Consider the following 21,484-nt stretch of genomic DNA (forward strand, 5'->3'; position numbering starts at 1 on the left):
CATACCCACAAGATGGTAATTGGGATGGCTCACACGGTAACATCCAAGCAGGTACTGCAACGAAAGCATCTCATTGTGTTGCTTTACTGGAAGAATCTTTGTCTCCTCATGTAGATGGTCCACTGAAGATTTGAGGAGGCACCATGTTGCTGTTCTCAGGGCGGCATTCTGGCAAGTTTGAATCTTTTTCCAATTCGTATCACACAACCTCGGGGAACAGACTGGCGCCGCATAACTTACCCCAAGTGCTGCGAGGGACTTGAGGACCTTGTTCCTACTTTTCAGTTTGTCGCAGATAGCTGTGGCGTGCGCGTACGGCGTGAAAGTAGTGTCGAATGTGACCCCTAAAATTTTGGGGCAGTTTGTGGTCGGAATTCTGCTACCGTCGACCACGACATTCAATTCTATGCGCTGTCCATGTGGTGAACAGAGTGGCTGTTGATTTTGTGGCGGAAATCTGCAATCCTCGAATGGAAAAAAGGTGGTAAGATCGGTTAAATAGTTGTTCAGTCTTTCGCCGATGTCATCAGGATAGGTACCCGACGCCAGGATCGTGCAATCATCCGCATACGTTACGATCTTGATGCCGTCTGGAGGGGGCGGAATACAGTAGAGGTAGAGGTTAAACAGTTCCGTAGATGTCACCCCACCCTGGGGAACTCCCTGTTTCACTCTACGGGGTTTGGACTTCTTGTTCCTGAATTCCACGTACGACTGGCGTCCACACATATAATTGACTATCCAACGTTTCAAGCTTGGCCGGAGGGTTGTCTGCTCAATGTCCTTAAACATGTCCTTAAACTATGTCCATATTTTTTTTTAATATAAGTTTTTTTGTAGCTAATTCGATCTAAAAATGTGACTTAAAACGTCAATATACCTGGAATCGGGCGGTACAGTTATTAGCTATTCCGAAACATGGACCTAGGTGCACAAGTTTTGTTATATAAGTTTCTTGACCAGCCTGCAAACAAAATACGCAATTACCCCAAATTTCAGCGTCCTATCTCCATTTTTGTGAGTGCTAGAGTGATTACAACAGACGAACGGACGGACGGACATGCACAGATAGACCTAGAATTTTACTCTGATCAAGAGGGAGGGATTTTCTAATAAATCGCGGTCAAAATTCACATTTACAGGGTTTTTTAGGTTTTCACGATTTTGCTTTGACTAAAGAAAATTTTGATTGGAAACGGAAAGCCCTATCGAGATGGGACTAAAGGAAAGAAATGTAGAGGATTTTCACTGCTCCAACATTTTCTATAGTCCCATTTCGATAGGACTTGCCGTTTCCAAGCAAAATCCTGAAAGCTTAAAATAAACCTAAAATTGGTCTAAATTGTGTGACCTTTAACCGCGATGTATTTAAAAATCTCCCCCGCAACTTGTTCTTTTTTTGGATTTTTTTAATTACGAACATTGCTGTTTCAGAGTCCGCAAAAACTTCCCAGGTGTAAGCGGTTAGCATTTAAAATTAGTTTAGGCGCACCGTGCATCCCATTGCTTTATATGAAGGCGATACAGTCAGTACATTGCCCCAATTTAAAGTCAACCTAGTAGAGAATTTTCACAGCTACAATACTTTCTCTGATCCCATTTCGATATGTCTTGTGGTTCCTAAGCAAAATCGTGAAAACTCAAAAAAATCCTAAAACTGTGAATTTTGGCAGCGAAAACGTCCCAGGTGTAAGCAACTTCCATGTTTATCCGCTGGTTTGAATCGATGTGTGAGAGCTCACATTATCAAGGTGGACAATGATTCGTCTTCTCTTCTTCGTTTTTCGAATTTCTCAGGAGACTTCAGGCAAACAAATTGTAGTGTGCCACTCAGAGTTAACCGTCCTACATTTTTCAAGCCGTATAGTCGCCACATGGTCAGGTTTGCAGACGAAACATGCGACCATTTGGGTTGGGTTTGGCTCGCTTTCGAAGACCCAAAGGGTCGATTCCTATTTTATTTCGGGCATCAATCGATTCCTATGCATCAATCGACGAGAGCTTTTTTTTTGAGCAATTTTCAAATTGTGCTGGATCTCATGAGAAACCCCTATTTTTGCGGCCAGTTATTCATTCAATATGAAATGTTAGTTGGTGGAAGAAAAGCCCAAGGATGCCTCTATCTTAAGGTATATAACATGGCGATCTTGCACTATCTGTTCACGCACGGCTTAATTTGTTTGTAGCACAACGCCCGTTTTTGGACGACCCTCGGGACCTTCGTTTTGTAGCAAGTGTCGGCCAAGATTCAATTCATTAAACCAGTTTTTGAAAGGGCTATAGTAGGTTGGTCCTTTATCGAGATACAAAGACTTAATTTTATCGATGCTTTCTTGCCGTGATTACCCAAGTAAATTCCATTATTTTTTTTGCAGAGTGATTTTTTTAAGTCGAGGTAAACAACACAACACACGGTCTTGTGTCAAACTGTCCTGATTACGTTTAGGCTAAAAACTGTCAAACTTTTCCAAAAAAAAAAAATGATAAAAAAAATACGGAAATGGAACTAAGTTCCAGAACCAATGTAACATTTCCGTAAAAATGTCATCCAACTCATTAACAAAATAGTTAACTGGGTACTCTTCTTCACTCAAACACACTCAACATTCCACACACACTCTCAAAACATCAAGCACTCGTAAGTAATACTCTTAAATGTTACAGATTAAAAATTTATTAACACATCCACTCTAAAGTGCATACCAACGGACAGAGACCAACTAAATGACTCATTCGTTCAGTTCTTATAAATATAAAAACGTCATCATTCTAGTATTCCTCTTCCACCCACCTCCAGCCACTTCTCATAACAAACTAAACCAAGTTGTTGGTTTATTGCAGCTAATTAAGAGCCACTAACATTTTGTTGCGTGTGTGAGTGTGCAGTGCAGAAGCAGAAGCAGCAGAAAAACGAAAACGCACTATAGTGCAGGAAAAAAATCCTGGTCAAAAAGGAACTAAAAATCCCTCTTAAGTAAAAAAACAAACACCAAAATCATGTTGAACACATAGACTCAACCGAAAAGTAACTGCCATGTCCGGCCATGCTAAAAAGCTTTAAATAGAAATTTCTTTTTTTTTCGTTCGTCTAATGAAATACTCGCCGCCGCCGTCACTGCAGTTTAGAGACTCTTTATGCTCAGCGAAGCGTTAAGGACCAAGTGCAAGATAACCAACACTAACAGCCAAAGGTTTAATAGAAGACTAAAGGCAAAAATTAAGCCCACGAAGAGGGAGGGGAATGTGATAACCACAAAGAAAGGTGTCCAGGCAAAAGCGAACATTTTAACAGTGTTTTAAATACAGTTTAAGTTAATGTAAAGAATGTTAAAATGCAAACCTTTCTAAATGAACGATAAGCTTTCCAATGGTACCCATGTTGTCCCGGCAGAATTTTCCTAAAAGGATCTGTGGTTAAAAAAATTATCCTTATTGCAGGGTTTATCCTGAAAACACTTAATATCGCGACATCGGGCAATATTTTTTGAAGATTTTATTATGGCAGGGGATAGCACTCTCGATAAGCTTTCCAATGTTACCCATGTTGTCCCGGCAGAATTTTCCTAAAAGGATCTGTGGTCCAACTAATTATCCTTACTACAGGGTTTATCCCGAAAAAAATTAATATCGCGACATCGGGCAATATTTTTTAAAGATTTTACTAGCGCAGGGGATAGCACTCTCAATAAGCTTTCCAATGGTACCCATGTTGTCCCGGCAGAATTTTCCTAAAAGGATATGTGGTTAAAAAAAGTATCCTTATTGCAGGGTTTATCCCAAAAACACTTAATATCGCGACATCAGGCAATATTTTTTAAAGATTTTACCAGCGCAGGGGATAGTACTCTCGATAAGCTTTCCAATGGTACCCATGTTGTCCCGGCAGAATTTTCCTAAAAGGATCTGTGGTCCAACTGATTATACTTATTACAGGGTTTATCCGGAAAAAAATTAAAAATTCAAATTAATATCGCGACATCGGGCAATATTTTTTAAAGATTTTACTAGCGCTGGGGATAGTACTCTCAATAAGCTTTCCAATGGTACCCATGTTGTCCCGGCAGAATTTTCCTAAAAGGATCTGTGGTTAAAAAAATTATCCTTATTGCAGGGTTTATCCCAAAAACACTTAATATCGCGACATCGGGCAATATTTTTTAAAGATTTTACTAGCGCAGGGGGTAGCTGTTTCCATAAGCTTTCCAATGGTACCCATATTGTCCCGAAAGAATTTTCCTTAAAGACCCTAAAAAAGATATTTTTACAAAGAAATCCATTTTTGAATAGCTCTGTTAACATTAACGGTGCTCTGCTAACGCGCTGTTAGCAAAAGCGTTAACAGAGCTCTGTGTCTGCGCTACAGTGATTTGTGTCTTCGCTAGAGAGATTTGTGTCTTCGCTAATTAAATACGAATTTATCTTAATGGACATCATATTTTGATATAGCTCCCATACAAATGCACAGCTAAATTTTAACTAATTTCAAGATAAATATCATCTTTTAAAAGTCCAGTTATCAGAAGATTTGTAAATATTTGCACCCATATTCGGAATCCAGGGAGTCCAATTTCATTCATTAAAAAATAATGGAACCCATGTTCAGACAAGTTTACAAGATGCACACTATACAATTTTGGAAAATTTATTGCTACATAACTATGTACCTCCAGGCCCCAAACTATTTTTTATAATTTAAATCCCATACTCCTCTATCAATTAAAACTAAATGTTGATCATTTTTATTACGAATTTTACGTTTAAGCAAATAGGAAGTTAATTTTTAGCAGCAATTTTTTTTAATCCGATGCAGCAAAATATGTTGTATTTGATAGTGAATAACTGAGTGAATATTTACAACAACAAACAAGTTAAAAAGCTTTAAGTTCGGCCGGGCCAAACTTTTTATACCCTTCATAATAAAATACTCTGAGCTAATATGGAATTATTAGTCTTCTTTCTGTTGCGAAAGTACCTATGCACACAATTTTAGCTGGAGAAGTGACTTGACCACTAGAAACCCTAAGTGACAAATTATAGCCAATTCGGCCGGAGCATGTAGCTAAAAACTTGAAAATACCGGAAATCGGACGGTACCGCTATATGGGGGCTAAAAGAAAACGTGGACCTATGCCCATAATTTATGGTGGTGAAGTTTCTTGGTCATTGAAAACCCTAAGTGTCAAATATAAATATATAGCTAATTCGGTCTGAATATGTAGCTAAAAGCGTCAAAATGGCTGAAATCGGACGATACCGCTATATGGGAGCTGTACCAAACCGTGGACCTATGACCATAACTTATAGTGGAGAAATTCCTTGATGATTAAAAACCCTAAATGCCAAAGTATAGCTAATTCGACCAGATCATGTACTAAAAACGTCAAAATGCTGGAAACCGGGCGGTACCGCTATATGGGGGCTATAAGAAAACTGGTTTCTTGCTCAATGGGAACCCAAAATGTAAAATTATAGCTAATTCAGTCTGAAAATGTGGCTTAAAACGTCAAAATATCTGAAATCGGGCGGTACCGTTATATGGGGGCTATACCAAAACCGATATAGCCCATCTTCGAACCTGATCTAAGTCCAGACCAAAAAACAAGTGTACGAAATTTCAGCCCTGTAGCTCAACTCATTCGGAAGATAGCGTGATTACAACAGACGGACGGTCAGGGCTAAATCGACTTAGAATCGCAAATGATTATTTCGATGAGTTACAAACGGAATGACAAACTTAATATACCCTCCATATTATGGTGGAGTATATAAAAACAAAATTTTATTCCAGAGAGTATCTGTAATCGATACAATATTTACAATTTTATAGTTTGATTTTTTGATTTTGTTTCGACCAGTGTGTGTCAGATGTAAGTTATTAACCGAAATGATTTTTTTTTTCTTCGCACAATAATAGAACAGTTATTACCTAGACAAATGACAACTTACCCCTTTACAGAATCGGTAAATTTAGACCCTAATTTCCATACCTGAAATTAAAAAAAAAAAGAAAATATATTTTAACAAGCAAAAAAGTATCAGTCGGCTTTGCCGGCAGAGATATACCCTCAGCCTGTGTATATTGAAACAATTTTTTCCAAAAAATGCATGTATTTAGGGAGTTTTAAAAATTTTGGGCGTTTGAACTGACAAAAATGTTGATTAGGATTTAATATCAAAAGTTTTGCGGAGGAGATACTAAAAAGAATGGATCTCCAGCCACTACATATGGTACCATAGGGGTTTTTTAGAACTTCAGGGATGTTTGCTCAAGAAGTATGAACTTTCCCCTGAAACAACTTTTACCATCGCAATTGAGGCAGCAATGCAAGTTGCTTCAACAAAAATCAAAGTGATTCGAAAGCAGGTCTTAAAGTGAAGATTTATCCGAAATTTGGAGTGGGAGGTACCGGATGGAGTGGACAAATATAGTCCATTTTAGAACCTGATCTATATCTGGTAGATATATTAGGATGTGTAAAGTATGGACCAATTCGGCCACTCTCATCAAGAGTTATCGTACGCACAATTTTTCCGAACATTTTTGAACTTTTGTGGGGGAGGTACCTGAAGGAGTGGACCGATATGGCTTATCTTCGAACTTAAACTATGTTTGGACAAAATATTACTAAGGCCAAACTTTGGACCGAATCGGCAGACCTGTTCGAGAGTTATTTTGCCCTCCAACCTCCTCACACGGTGTCATAGGGGTTTTTTGCAACTTTCAGGCTATTTTCTCAGGAAGTATGGACTTGCCCCTGATGAAACTTATACCGTCGTATGGAGGGCAGTGAATACAAGTTGCTAAAGCAAAAATCAAAGCGATTCGAGAGATGTTCCTAAACTGAACTTTTCCAAAATTTTGTGTGGGAGGTACCCGACGGAGTGGACCGATTGAGTCCATATTAAAACCTGATCTAAGTCTGGTACACGCTCCACGATAGGCAAAGTATGGACCAAATCGGTTACACCCTTCAAGAGTTATCGTGCGTACAAATTTTCCGAACATTTTCGAACTTTTGTGGGGAAGGTACCGGAAGGAGTGGACCGATATAGCTCATCTTCGAACTTAAACTAAGTTTGGACAAAATATTACGAAAGCCAAAATTTGAACCGAATCGGTTTATCCCTTCGAGAGTTATCGTGCGCTCCAGCCAGCCAGACAGACAGACAGACGGACGGACATTGCTCAATCGACTCCAAATTGTCTGAAACACATTTCGTCCAAACATACTTGGGGTCTAAAACCATTATTTCGATGAGGCACATTTTGCCCGTATGAAAGTGTATATACCCTTCATAGCCTAAAGGCTGAGGGTATAAAAATGTGAATCTTAGAATAAAACCTAATATTTGAAGACACTGTGGCCATTGTTAATTCCCCGCTAAATTTTGTCCTCATGTCAACATTCGTATGCTTGTGGTTGTGTGTGGCCGTAGGTTTATGTGTGTTTAATATACGCAGACGATGGCTGTCTTATGGCTTTTAACTAATGTCCACTTAATAGCGAATGTCCGAACGAACAAAAGGTCGGTCGAATGGTTGGTGTGTTCGTTCGTTCGTTCGTTCCTTGTTGGCTTAGTTAAGAGAGTTAGGACGAATAATTTATTACTTCCATATGTTCGCGAATGTGAGCGGTTATTAAGGTGTAGTTAAGTTTTGTGCTGGTGTTTGTAAGATTTCCTTCTGTCCATGAGTGTTTGGTTTCTCAAAGTGACTATAAGCTTTAGCTAAAGGACATCATAAATTTGGGCAATTTGTTAAGTTAATAAATGGAAGTACATCTTAAGTGCCGGTGTTGGTTTTGTGTGGTGGGGGTTACTTATTCTGAACAACAACTTAATGAAAATTGTTCAGTCATGATTTAAGATACAAAAAGGAATCGTCGTTTAACGTCATCTTCATGAAATATAGATTGAATCAAATTGTTTAAGCCATACCTCTTATTATCATAGTTCACAAGATTTGTTGTTGTATTTACCTTCAAAGCCGGAAAATTAAGCAAATAGCATTACATGCCGCCAAATGAACCGGCAAAAAAAACATCAAAAGCTATCACAGAGTAAAGAACAATAGAATGCCGCAGTTGTTTGCAGCACTTGCAAAATATTTGACGGAAAATTAAAAGTGTAAAAAACAACAGCGTCACTAAACCAAAATTATAATCAAAACAAAAAAGGAATAAAAACGCCAAAACAGAGGACATAGAGCAGCAAAATCCAAAAAGACACAAATCATCAAATAAAAAAACAACATCTAAAGTGTAATTAAATGAAACCTAAAAAAGGAAGCAGAGAAAAAAGTGAACATAGAAAGACCACACCTAAATGAAGCCGCCTGAATGTCACCACTTTGTAATTCAAAGGAAATTAAGTAAGGGTCCCTTTTTATTCCTCTACGGTCGCGAAATAATGGCAACTAAAAACCGTGACATTTTGTCCAACATGGTTTGTTTGCATCACAAGAAAAAATCGTAATTCCCTTCTTGTTTGAAATAAAATCTATCTCTAAATGTGAAAATGGTATCAGTAGCATTTTCACATTTAGAGATAGCGCAGCTGCCATAGATTTTGTTTTCTTAGGTAGCTTAATTATTGTTGACCTGAAAACAGGGGGTATGGTTTACAAATATTGGAAGTTTCTGTAAACGCAGGGAAAAAAATATGATTGATCCAACAAAATTTGATGGGAGGGGTTCTTTGCGATGACGTGATTTCATGGCATCTTTTGTATTGGTTCAAAGGAAGTCGTGAAAGATCCGATCTTTTCATTAGCATTTGAACCCATGCTAAAGCTGTCGTGAAAGATTCGATCTTTTCATCAACATTTGAACCCATTCCATAGAAATGATTTTTTTATTTTTATTTATAAAAAAATTTTTATAATATATAAGATTAATTATTTACAATGGGCTTGATGTTGTTGGAAACCAACATAGTTTTTGTAAAAATTCCAGATTATTATAGTTCCTACCATATGTATTGTCAAAGATTTTTACAATATTGAGGAATTTCGCAATTTGTTTTTGTTTTGTATTTTTGGTTTTGCAATTGTAATGCTTGAACAAAACAAATGAATTGTTGGAACAAAAATAGATATTGTTGTTCCAACAAAAGAGAAAGATATTTTGTCTCTGCGTGTAGTATAAATATATTCTTATTAATGTTAGCGGTGCCTGTCTGTCCATGAGGATTTTCAAGGTTAACCGTTGAGATTGAACTCCTGTCCTTGAAAGGATAACCTCCCACTGATATTCATCCTCATCATGTTACATACACTCATTGATATGAGAGAAGTCTCCCTTGTCCCTTCTGGGATGTTTGTGGAACAATTATATTATCAAGGTAAAACTACTTACTTCACTACTACAAACAAAACTACTACAAACCCAAGGGTTGTGTGTTCAACGACCGCCGTTGGCACGCCAGCTTTTTGTTAAAAATATAAACAGTTGGTGTTGCACATGTAAGTGTTTAAACTACACTTTATGTTGGTATGCGTAGCATAGTGTGAGTTCCGCTACAAATTAGAAGTTCGCATGATCAAATCCAGCAGAGAGCAAAATAAAAAAAATAAAAATATGAAGTGTGTTAAAATGGAAAACAAATTCCACCTCAACTGTTCCAAAAATATTTGGTATTTATTTGGTATATTGTCCTTTCGGGTATGTTCTGAAAACATATGTATGTATATGTGTATCCTCAGAGCATATTAATTAATTAAATTAAATAAGTAAGATATTATTAGTCAGCCGTGCCGACAGAGATATCCCTCAGTCTCTGAATTTTTGGACCAATTACTAAGGAAGTATGGATTTGCCCCCAAAGTATGGATTTGCCCCCAAAGTATGGATTTGCCCCCGTTTTTACTAGGGCCGCATACCAAATATGTTGCCAAACATTTAAAAACGATCCCAGGCGAGTCCTTGAACTGCACTCTTTCTAAACCTTATGTGTGAGGTACCCGAAAGAGTGGTCCGATGTAGTCGATATTCGGACCAATTCGTGGTTGTAATAAATAATACTATGTACAACGTTTGGAACAAATCGGTTTCTCCCTTCCAGGGTTATCTTAGTTACTACCCAATTTATTTATTTTTATTTATTTATTTATTTATTTCATACTGTAATACAAAGCCTTTATGGCCAAAAATATATTACATTTTGATAATACCTGAAATGTTAATCATAATACATATAATTAGATATCGTTGGCTCCCCAGCCCCTTTTATACCCTCCACCATAGGATGGGGGTATATTAAGTTTGTCACTACGTTTGTAACTACTCGAAATAATCATTGTAGACCCCACAAAGTATATATATTCTTAATCAGCGTGCAATTCTACATCGATATAGCCATGTCCGTCCGTCTGTCCGTCTGTCTGTCCGTCTGTGGAAATCACTCTAGCGTCCGAACGGATTGACGTAGGTTGATGAAAATTTGGGAAAATATGTTATATTTACGTAGGACTTTTGGTATTGAAAGCGGGCTATGTAGGTCCACGCTTTCGTATAGCCCCCATACAAAATGACGCGTGACGCGTCGCCGTTTTAAGGAATTTTTAAGATATTTGGCCAGTTTTACCACCGAATTGGTTGTAATTTGGTACTTTGTGTCTCCAGAGACCAGAAAACATGCCTACCAAAGTTGGGTTATATAGGTCCACGTTTTGGTATAGCCCCCATATAAGGCCCCATATAAAGTACGCGTCATTTTAATATATTTTGAATGTATTAGACCCAGTTGACCAAAGAATCGGTTGTAACTTTGTATTTTGTGTTTCCAGAGGCTAAGAAACATTTCTACCATAAAATGTTTATATAGGTCCACGTGTTGATATAGCCCCCATAATACAATATCTCCCGATTTTCGATATTTTGAACGTTTTAGCCTCATTATCACACCGATATGGCTGAAATTTGGTATTTAGTCTTCTTTAGGTGTATAAAACTTTCCCCCCAGAAATTTGTAGGTATAGGTCCCGCCATCATATAGCCCCCACAGAACGGTACCTTCCGAATTTCGGTATTTTAAAGGTTGTGGCCACATTAATCCACAGAAATGGCAGAAATTTGTGGTGGAGGGTGTAAAAAGTTCGGCCCGACCGAACTTAACGCTTTTCTTACTTGTTTACATTGTAGTTATTTCAAAAATAAATCAATTTAGTCCTATTAGCAATAACATTACCCAAAGTCTTATTGTACGATTTGTTATTTATAACTAGTTTGTGAAAGGTATATATCAAGGAAGAATATCGTTATATTATTATTGTTTATGTAAAATTCATTGCATTGGTAGAATAAAAACTATATAAGCAGCCATTTATTCCGAACGATTAGACAAGTGTGCCCTAATCTTAAGTCGAAATGCATTATTAGAATGCGAAAAGATACGCAAATCAAGTGGTAAATAATTCCAGCACCTGGCAACTCGCACCACAAACGAGCCTTCAAACCAAGAGTTGTGTATAATAGGAATCATTATTTGAGTATTTCTGATCGAGCCCAAAAAAGTAAACAGATTACACAAATTCTTAGGAAATCCTGTTTTCACAACTTTATAAAAGTGTAACATATTACGTATATCAACATAATCTCGAAATGAACTCCCTAAAAACTTAGTTACAAAGCAGGAAATATGTTCCCGTGTGCGAATATTGTAAACAAATCTAACTATAGTATTCAGAATACGTTCTAATTTCAAAAAAATAGTTTCATTCGCACCTGATATAATCTCAATAGCATATATAATTCTAGGCATCAAAAGTGAATGAGCAATTCTAATTTTAACCCAAGAGGGTAAAAAAATACTAGTTGAATATAACTTACGCAAAATATAGTAAATTTTTGATTGAATAGTATCTATATGGAATCCAAATTTTAGTTTATTATCCAGTACAAGTCCCAGACATTTATGACTATCCACTACCTCAACACTAGACTGTCCTAAAGAAATATTAAGATTTTGTACTTCAGATCCAATAATAATGGCCTTAGTTTTCAGGGGGTTAATTACTAACGAATTATTTTGAGTCCAGCTCAAAGTCTGGTCTAAACAATTATTGATTTTATTTTCCAAATCAATTATATTATTTTTATTCGAATTGAAAAGGATAAACACATCATCAGCAAATATATGTAACGAACATATACTCATATCAAGGTTTTCTGGTAAATCATTCATGTAGATAATAAAGAGCAATGGACCCAAAACGGAACCTTGGGGTACTCCAGATGCTAAAGAAATAATATTGGATTTCACTCCATTTAATTGCACAAACTGCGACCTGCCACTGACGTAGGACATAATCAGTCTACATGCAGAAGGAGAAAAGTTAAACTGATTCCTAAGTTTTAAAATCAACAGTTCATAATTAATAGAATTAAAAGCTTTAGATAAATCAATCGAGACTAAAGCAGACATACGATTATAATTGCTATGATACCTAATACAGTCAGTCAAATACAAAAGCAGTGATGTTGTGTTATGACCAGAACGGAAAGCATACTGTTCATTAATCAGATTTGTCCTAACCTTTGAAATAATCTGACTTCTCATTATGTGTTCGCAAGCTTTAGATAAAGCGGGGAGTATGGAGATTGGTCGTAAGTCATCTGGATCTCGAATAGTAGATACCTTAGGAATTGGTATAACCCGTGCAACCTTCCACGAAGAAGGAAATACAGATGAGGTTAAAATTGCATTGAATAAGTCAACTAGTATATCAGACACATAAGGAAAAACCTTCTTCAAAAATTCTATAGATATATTATCAATCCCTTGAGATTTAGATTTTATTTTTCCTATAGCATTTAGAACCTCAACAACACTGACACATGAAAAAGAAAAATCGTTATCATTTTCGATAAACGATGCCCAATTTACATCTACATGTCCCTGTGACACTCCACAGGATGCAAAGGAAGTATTAAGTGTTTCAACATCACAGTTATTTTGTAAATTATCTTCTCCCACACATCCATGACATCGAAGAACCCTCCACAAGGTTCGTGTGTCCATATCCCGAAATTCCCACATAAAATATCTACGTCTTTCATTACGTATAGTCCTCTTAGCTTTATTGCGATATTTAGTGAAAACCTTCCAATTTGAATCTGTGCGATCTTCAAGAAAAGCCTTGTAAGCCAAATCTCTCAAATTCTGGGCCAATAATATACTCCTCGATCTAATCCAATCACAATCTTGGGACTTAATACGCCTTCGAACTACAGGAACATTCAAATAAAGGTCTTCTAAAAGTTTGGAAACAATAGAGCATTTGTCATCAACATGTAGAGTAACGTAAAATTCATGATAGTCAAATGATGACAAGCACTGAAATATCCCATCCCAATTTATATTTTGAAAATCGTAGAACTCAACAATTTCTTCTGAAATATTGATCATAAGATCAAAGCTGGCAAAAATTAACGCATGATGCGAAATAGCAGGACATTGCAATTGACTTGTAAAGTAGGACTTCACATCATCACTAATAAGAATAAAATCAATTAAGGACGAACCACCGTGAACCATGTCATAGTGGGTGGGTTTTGAATTATGTAACACTGTAAGATTTAATCTGAGACAAGTAGAGCGTATAATAGAAGCTCGAGATACTGAAAACATGTTGCAATTAAAATCCCCAACCACAATTATGTTGGAGTAATTCAAAAACAGATTAAGGTGTACTTCTTCAAACTTAGATATATCTCCTACAGGTGGTAGATAAACTACTCCAAAAAGAATTTTTGTAGATCCAGACATAAGTTCAATGAACAGCGATTCACACTTTCCAGCAATAGTGCTCTTAAAAACCAACTTATGTTCCAACCTTTTTAGCACATAGATGCCAACCCCACCCCCTCTAGAATGTGGACGATCATTCCTATAAAATTTGTAACCAAAAAGATGCACCGCCCTAGAAGAAATTTCTGACTTTAGCCAGGTTTCTGAAATACCAATAACGTCTAACAAAGACCCAGATAAAATAGATTTTAGCTCATTAAATTTGATAGAGTTATGAGACGGCCTCATACTTTGGCAATTAATGTGCGCTACATTGAACTTGTTACTCAAAGGTCTTAAAATCGACTTCAAGTAACAGTTATTACTAACAACAGGACCTAAATTATTATCAAAAGACATCAAAATTTAATAATGTAATTGAATTGGGGAACCAACTAATAATCCATAAAACAATAAAATATATCATTAATATACAATGTTACAGCTGATTATTATTATTAAATATTGTATATAATCAAGACATCAAGAAATAACATTTGCTTCAAGTTCAAAATATGTTGTATAAGTCGATATATCCGACTATACCTCACCCTACATCATCTCAGTGTCAAAAATAAACAATACATGGTTTTCTGGACAAAATTATTCTTATAAAAAGCAGAATTAAAAATATCAATTATCAATTAGAGATGGAATCAAGTATAGTTGTAGGAATAGACCAGACGGACCGCGGACCAAAAACTTACCCACATATATGTATGATGTAGGGTATAAAAAATCTATATTAAAACACAAAAAGTAAAGTTAGGCCAAAACTGGATCCGCATTAGCTAGGAGAGATGTACATTGTTCCAAGTTACATAAGTCATCAGTTCCATTAGGAAAGAACAGCTTAGCTCTCAGCTTATCCGCATTAAGAATTTTAAACTTTTTTATCAGCCCCTTTTTTAGCAACTTTCTGCAAATCAAGTTTAGGTCTGCCGCAGCTGGCGAATAATGATCATTTAGGTATACGCGTTTGTTAATATCGGATCCTGGACCTTCAACAATATCAGACATTTTCAGGGTTCTGGTTTTAAAGTACTCCTTCATAATTCCATCTCGAATATGTATTGAGTTATATTTTATTAAAATCATTCTTCGACCATGCATGTAGCATACATGGCTTATTTCATTTCTGGATACATGAATTTTGAAGAAATCTGCCAATTTTACTGCTATATCCACAAGGTCCAATACATCTTCAGGCAAACCACTTACAACGATATCACCTCTATTCAATCTTCTGTACAATATATTATTCTCAGCCTCCAACTGGGAGATTTTAGATGCATGAGAAGAAGAAACGTTTTCTATTTTCTTGTTACACTCAACAATATCGTGCTTCATTTCTTTCAGGCAAGTAGTCATCTCTGTTTTTATTTCACCAAGAGCCGATTTAATACTATTTTGTTCAGATTGGTAGTTTGTGAATAAATCATCAAATTTTTTATTTAACACTTGAATGTCTTTAGCAACACCCTCCTGGTTAACCCTACTGTCTAAGTTAGAGTCGCATGTACTGCAAATGTAGATTGTTTTTTTAATTGCTTTAAGGGCATTTAGCTCAATGTCGGTGATGTTGACACATAAAGGATGATACCATTTAGAACAAATTCTACATTTAACGCCTCCGTTTTTTCCTAGGTTCGCATTGCAAGAACCACATAAAGTCTTAGCAGCACCAGGCATCATAAATCTCGTAAACAAACAGCACAATAAGAAGAATCAGCAACGAATTCGGCAGACAAAGAACATCCAATAACAGTTATATTGAATTCAGCAATATAGTTATTACAATATAGTAACAACAACTAGTTGGTTTCTTATGAAGTTTTCAGCATCAAAAATAAAACATTTAATTTTGTATAGTTTTCAGTTTCTTTTTATAAAATCCAATATCCTCCGATACAGTCGATACTGATAATCAAGAATTACTCAAAATTTTGACTTATTTCGATGTAAAGCGCGAAAAATTAGATAAAATGATCAGCTGCTATGTTTTGCACTTCTATTCAGGCATAGCGTTGCCAGATTTTTTGATGCAATTTAGTTGGTACCGGCAGGCTTTTTTGGAGGTTTTATGCCATTATCTCAGGAAGTATGGACTTCTCCGAAAAAAATTGCGCCGTCGCAACAGACACCGCCAGAATTTTTTTGGAATAAATTTTAAACAGATCCAATACGAGTGTGGGGACCGATTTACCCCATATTCCAACCTGATAAATGACTGCATGAAATAATACGATGAGCAAAGTTTGGATCGGTCAGAAGCTCCCTGCTAGATTTATCTTGCGGATTTTCCATTTTAGTTGGTGCCATAAGGATTTCTTGGAGCTTTTAGGCCATTATCTCGAGAAGTATGGACTTACGCAAGAAAAAGATTGTACCGTCGTAAAGAGGACAGGAATGACAACGTGCTGAAAATTTTTCAAAACGTTCCGAGAGGAGCTCTTGAGCAAAGGGCTCAAAAGCCAACTAAAAAGTTGATTACAATCAGAACTCCGATTTACTCGCGTATGAAAAGTAGGTGGGAGGTGGTAAGTATTTGGATGCAATTTTTGGTGGGGGTGTGGCAAGTTTATTTGGGGTGGGGTAAGTTGTTGTTTGGTGGTGGGAGGGGGCAAGTTGCCCATTTCAACTTGCTCGATTTCAAGAAAAGTTTCACTCGCGAGTGGAATTCGAGCAAGCATTCGGATCTCTGATTACAATAAATTTAGAACTAAATGTATTACTTTGTTTTTTCTCCTTAGCCAAATTTTAATGGTAAACTATGTCATGTTGAAATGTGCCAAAAGATATTCAGTGGAACTGAATTTACTTAAAATGTTTTTAGTTCTTATTACCAGGTGTTACAAATGGGATGACCTATATCAAAAATTCCTCTATTTAAATATCCCCCCTTTCTTATTTAATAATTTTACCATACAAATTCCGTTGAAAATATTTACATTTCAGTTTCAAACATTGTAGGTTTTTTTTAATTTAAAACAGCAGACAAACCAAAAATAGAAAAAAAAAATAACAAACCACCAACAATCAAATAAGTAACACTAAACGTCAAGAACACCAACAACAAGAAGGAGATTACAATTCCCAGACAAGTACTGGGAAACACCAAGAAACTTTCCGAATTTAATTATGCGCCGTTTGGAAGAGAGCAACCGAAAAGCTTGAGCGGGTAAGAAAAAGAGCAACCAAAAACTAACCAACAATCTTAACCATGTCGGCTAAATGAAAAACAACAGCAACAATAGAAATACAACTACAACCAGTCACTGACAGCAACTTAGGTTTCGGCGGACAATGAAGTAAAGCATGGCTTGAATGAACTTGAGTCTGTGTGAGTGGGTGCTTTTGAATTTCCATTTGCATTAAATAAGTGTTGCTTCTGGAAAATCACAGTCACAACTAACAACTGCTGCCACAACAGTAACCACCACTCTTTACCACTGTAAACTTGGGAAAAGAAAATGATGTGAATATTCTTGTGAAAGTGTTTGTATTGTTGTTGTTTTAACAACAAAAAAAGCAATGTAAAACAAACAAGAGACCCATGTTATGCCTCTTTAATGCACTGACGGACAGTAGTGTCACGGCAGTATAGAGTTGCGTGTTCCGCTAATGATTATGATTCCGATTCTGAAGCTTACTGCATAAGCAACCATGTCCCTGCGATGTCTTGCTATTAATATTAAATACATTAAATGCTTTAACAAAATCATTACAAACCAATTTCATTCTTTCCATTAAACATGACACTCATTTCGTTGTGAATTCAGACTACTACACTAAAAGATCTGTTAGCCAGTTTCACCTTTGTGGATAAAATCTACATTCTTCAAGATCAGTCTTTTTTCCGAAACAAAGATTACCTACTATTTTTTTAAGAAATTTTTACAAGCTTTTTGAGAAAACATATAATCAATTACAGTCGAAATCGTTTATAACGTCACCGTTTATAGCGAAGAAATTCAAATGTCCCAAATGTATTTTGCCCGCACAAAACATATATCGCTTATTATGACATACCGTTTATAGCGTCCGACTCCGTTGGTCCCTTGATCGTCATTTGAAGCGATTTCGAATGTATCTAACCATGCAAAACGTTATAGCTACATTTGCCCTATCCACAGCGTACGTAAAAATACTTTATGAAACATTTCCAATGATTTCGTGTCGTATTTGCCATATGAACAATACAAAACGAAACATAAATCACGTTGACCGAACTCGATGTTTAGTTTCGTTTTGTTACATTCGTGAGTGCAAACTAAACGAATAGTGAAAAGTTCTCAATTCCACAACAACAGATAGAAAACGAAAAAGTTCAAAACAAATGAACTATGATTCTTTTGGTGGTTGAAAAACATACCCAGCAAACCAATCGTACCAATAGTAGCGAAATAGGAACAAAATTCGTACGTTACGTCCGATATCTGATCCGAAATCGTAACGATATCTTAACGAAAGTTGTATGAAGTGGTTGACATAATTTCGGAAAGAAATGTCGGAGCGAAATCGGATCGATTTCGGTCAGAATTCGGAACGAAATCGGAAGAAAATCCTTGGGAAATTCGAAATGCGAATTTTTCCCTCCGAATTTTCGTACAGATTTCTGAACGATTTCGGAATAATGTCGTATGAAAATCTGAGGTACCTTCCGAACTTTCGTAACGATTTCTGAACGATTTTGGAATAATTTCGTATGATTACCAAAGGAAAACATTTTTCGCTGATGCCTCTTTTTTATTGATAAATTTTCTTTGTTATGTTTTTTTATTGTATGATTATAATTTCAAAAATATCTAATGGTTTTCACTGTTGTTATCATTTTGTAGTTATAGTAGAACAATGTAAACTTTGTGTACGAATATGTTGAGTCTATCAGCACTAGCTTGAATTATTATATGTTGCATTTATATTTAAAATATTTAAAAAATGTATATGCGAATTTTATAACCAACCATTTTGTTTTTCGACAACAAACTAAAATGTTGCTTGTTAGATATATACAAAAGGTGGTTGTTGTGCGAAGGGAAATTTGTTTCCGACATATCGATCCGAATTCGTAACGAAATCGGAAGAAAAACATTAGCATATTCGAAGGGAGATTTACTTCCGACATTTTCTCCGAAATCGGAAAGAAATCTGAACGAATTCCCCTACGATAAATCGTATAGAAGTCGATACGAAATCTGAACGATTTTGCTTCCGAAATTGTTCCGATATGTCGGACATCCGACATTTGGTTTGCTGGGGACTTTCAACCATGTACATATGTTTCAAGTATGTTGTTGATGTTAGCAGATAGGGTTGTTAAGCAATCAAATGTGTGTGGCACTGATCATATCGACAGAAGATGTTTGCCAAAAATGCTTTTTGTTTCGGTTTGAATGAAACAACTCGGCAAAGCATAGCCGAAGTACATTTCAGTATTCGTACGGTTTTCGTATTTTTGCATTGAAAAGTTTGTGATTTTGTTTGAGAGCGAAACTATTCAGAGAAACTGAAAAGTTTGTAACTTTGTGTGATTGGTACGGGAATCGTTTTGTTTGTTTGCGTTCATTGCCTATCCACCTTATCACTCCTCCACCTTGAGTTTGTATGAAACAATAGTCCCTCCTCTCAACAATATTATGACTTTCTTAACCTAACTTAATGTACACTCCACCTAAATGTTCTACTACAGTTCCCGTTACGCGTTTATTTACCACTGGTATACCTCTCTCGTTAATATCATACCTTCTTATACCCTCAGCCTTTAGGCTAAAGAGGGTATATCGTCTGCTCCGTCGGAAAAGGTCGTAAGTCCCTCTCAATAAATTTTTCAGGAGGAAGAAAAAACATTCCAGCGCTTTCTGTATTAAAGATTTTATTATGGTGGTAAAGGCAGTATTTTTCGTTTATTTATTCCGCTTCAATACCTGTACTTTGTTTGATAAAGTTCCGTCGCGTTTGGGAGATAATTGGATGTCTTTGGACTTACGACCTTTTCCTTGTACAGTTTTGTATTTTTGTAGGGACTTACGACCTTTTCCTACAATTTACGGACGTTTTAAAATAAAATATTTATACTTTACAAAACAATGTGGAAAGGGTATTATAAGTTTGTTTTGTTCAATATTCGTGTAACATCGCGAAGTATTCGTCGTAGACCCGCTCCCCTTGCCTTTTTTCCATATCTTGTCGTGATAAAGCGATCTAGCTATGTGTATCCGTCCATCCATTAACAATTGTAATAAAACTCCAGGCCTCAATTTTGGACCGATCATCACGAAATTTTGTGGAGAGGTCGGGTTCCGACCAGAAGTGACCCCATTAGATGTTAGTTATGATCGAAAGATGTGAAATGGACGAAGCCCACAATTTTTACCCGACTTTGTAGCTGTCCTGTAGATCGCAGTAATATTCCGATCAGCGCGAAATTTTAAGAATAAATTGAGTTTAAGACAGAGAATAAGCTTGCAATTTAACATGGTGACGGGATAATTATTAGCGGGTTTAATGGACCAAAACTTTTGTGTGAAATCTAATATATAAAAGACAATGTGTGTATGTTTGTATATTCCGCATAGACTCAAAAACGGCTAAAACGATGTTTTTTGAAAATTTCAGAGAATATACAAGGAACAACCGAGGTGGAAATAGGCTTTATATTTTTTGAACTTCGGAGGGGGTGGGGGCAGGCCCTATTTTTTTAAAAAACGCTTTTTTGCAAAAGTTGTGAAAGTATCGATCATAAAATTAATTTGCGCGGCAACGGTTGTTGAATCTCCGACCCTATTACTTCTAGGATGTTTAGTATTGACGCCTTCATATAGCCCCCATAGAACGGTACCTCCCAATTTCCGGTATTTTGAAGGTGTGGCCTCAATATTCCTCCGAAATGGCTGAAATTTGGTATTTATTCTTCGTTTCGGGTACAAAACTTTCTCCCATATATTTGTCTATATAGGTCCATGCCTTCATATAGCACCATAGAACCGTGCCTCCCGAGTTTCGGTATTTTGAAGGTTAGGCACATTGTTTTACCGAAATTGCTGAAATTTGGTATTAAGTCGAAATAAACGAAAGGAACTAATTGAAGTAAAACTTAATAAAACTCATGGTGAAGGGTATAACAAGATCGGTCTGGCCGAATTTAACGACGTTCTTACTTGTTATTGATAGTCACTTGCATATCCCAACTAATTTGCAATGCAATAAAATATAATTGACATAAGAAAAGGTAACATAAACTGTTTCAAGGGCCAGGAACGTGGACCGGTTCGGCTAATATTTTTAATATAAAACATGACACGTTGCACTTACCACCTTGTATTTTTTTCCTTATGACCTTTTCCTTCAATTAAATTTCATGATTAATTCCGTTAATGTACGTGGTTTCTTAGCTACATTGTAATCCCAAATAGTGTTCTTTTTTGTCTTCCCAAGTATTTCTGCCCCAACTCCCTGCATATTTTGTTTTTGTCTACAAACCATGTAGAATCTTCAGCATGCAATGTCTTCATGTGTTTAGGAAGTTTATCATCAGAGCTTTCAGAATCGCCGTGAAAACCATAGGGAACTAGACCCACGACACCATAGTCTAATTCTATTCCCAATTCATACTGCTCTTTGTTAGCAAAAACCATTATGTCTTCTTAGTTTAATACAATTTTAACAATTATTATTTTATAATCATTTAAGAATA

At 36.3% G+C, this 21,484-nt stretch overlaps 1 protein-coding gene across 3 annotated transcripts in view; it reads right to left on the reverse strand.

Moving 5' to 3' along the window:
* LOC141402496 (palmitoyltransferase app-like) overlaps positions 1-21,484 on the reverse strand; it is a 490,233-nt gene that overhangs the window by 346,488 nt on the left and 122,261 nt on the right. Inside the window, exon 2 of one of the 3 annotated variants that reach the window (XM_073983961.1) lies at positions 5,947-5,987. The exons of the other annotated variants lie outside the window; for them this stretch is intronic. The gene's annotated coding sequence lies outside the window, so the exon portion shown is untranslated. The remainder of the gene's footprint in view (positions 1-5,946; positions 5,988-21,484) is intronic. 3 annotated transcript variants of the gene reach the window in all.

This window comes from Musca autumnalis, unplaced genomic scaffold (genome assembly GCF_047663935.1).
Source record: "Musca autumnalis isolate F117 unplaced genomic scaffold, ASM4766393v1 scaffold_4, whole genome shotgun sequence".
In the NCBI taxonomy this organism is placed as follows: Eukaryota; Metazoa; Arthropoda; class Insecta; order Diptera; family Muscidae; genus Musca; species Musca autumnalis.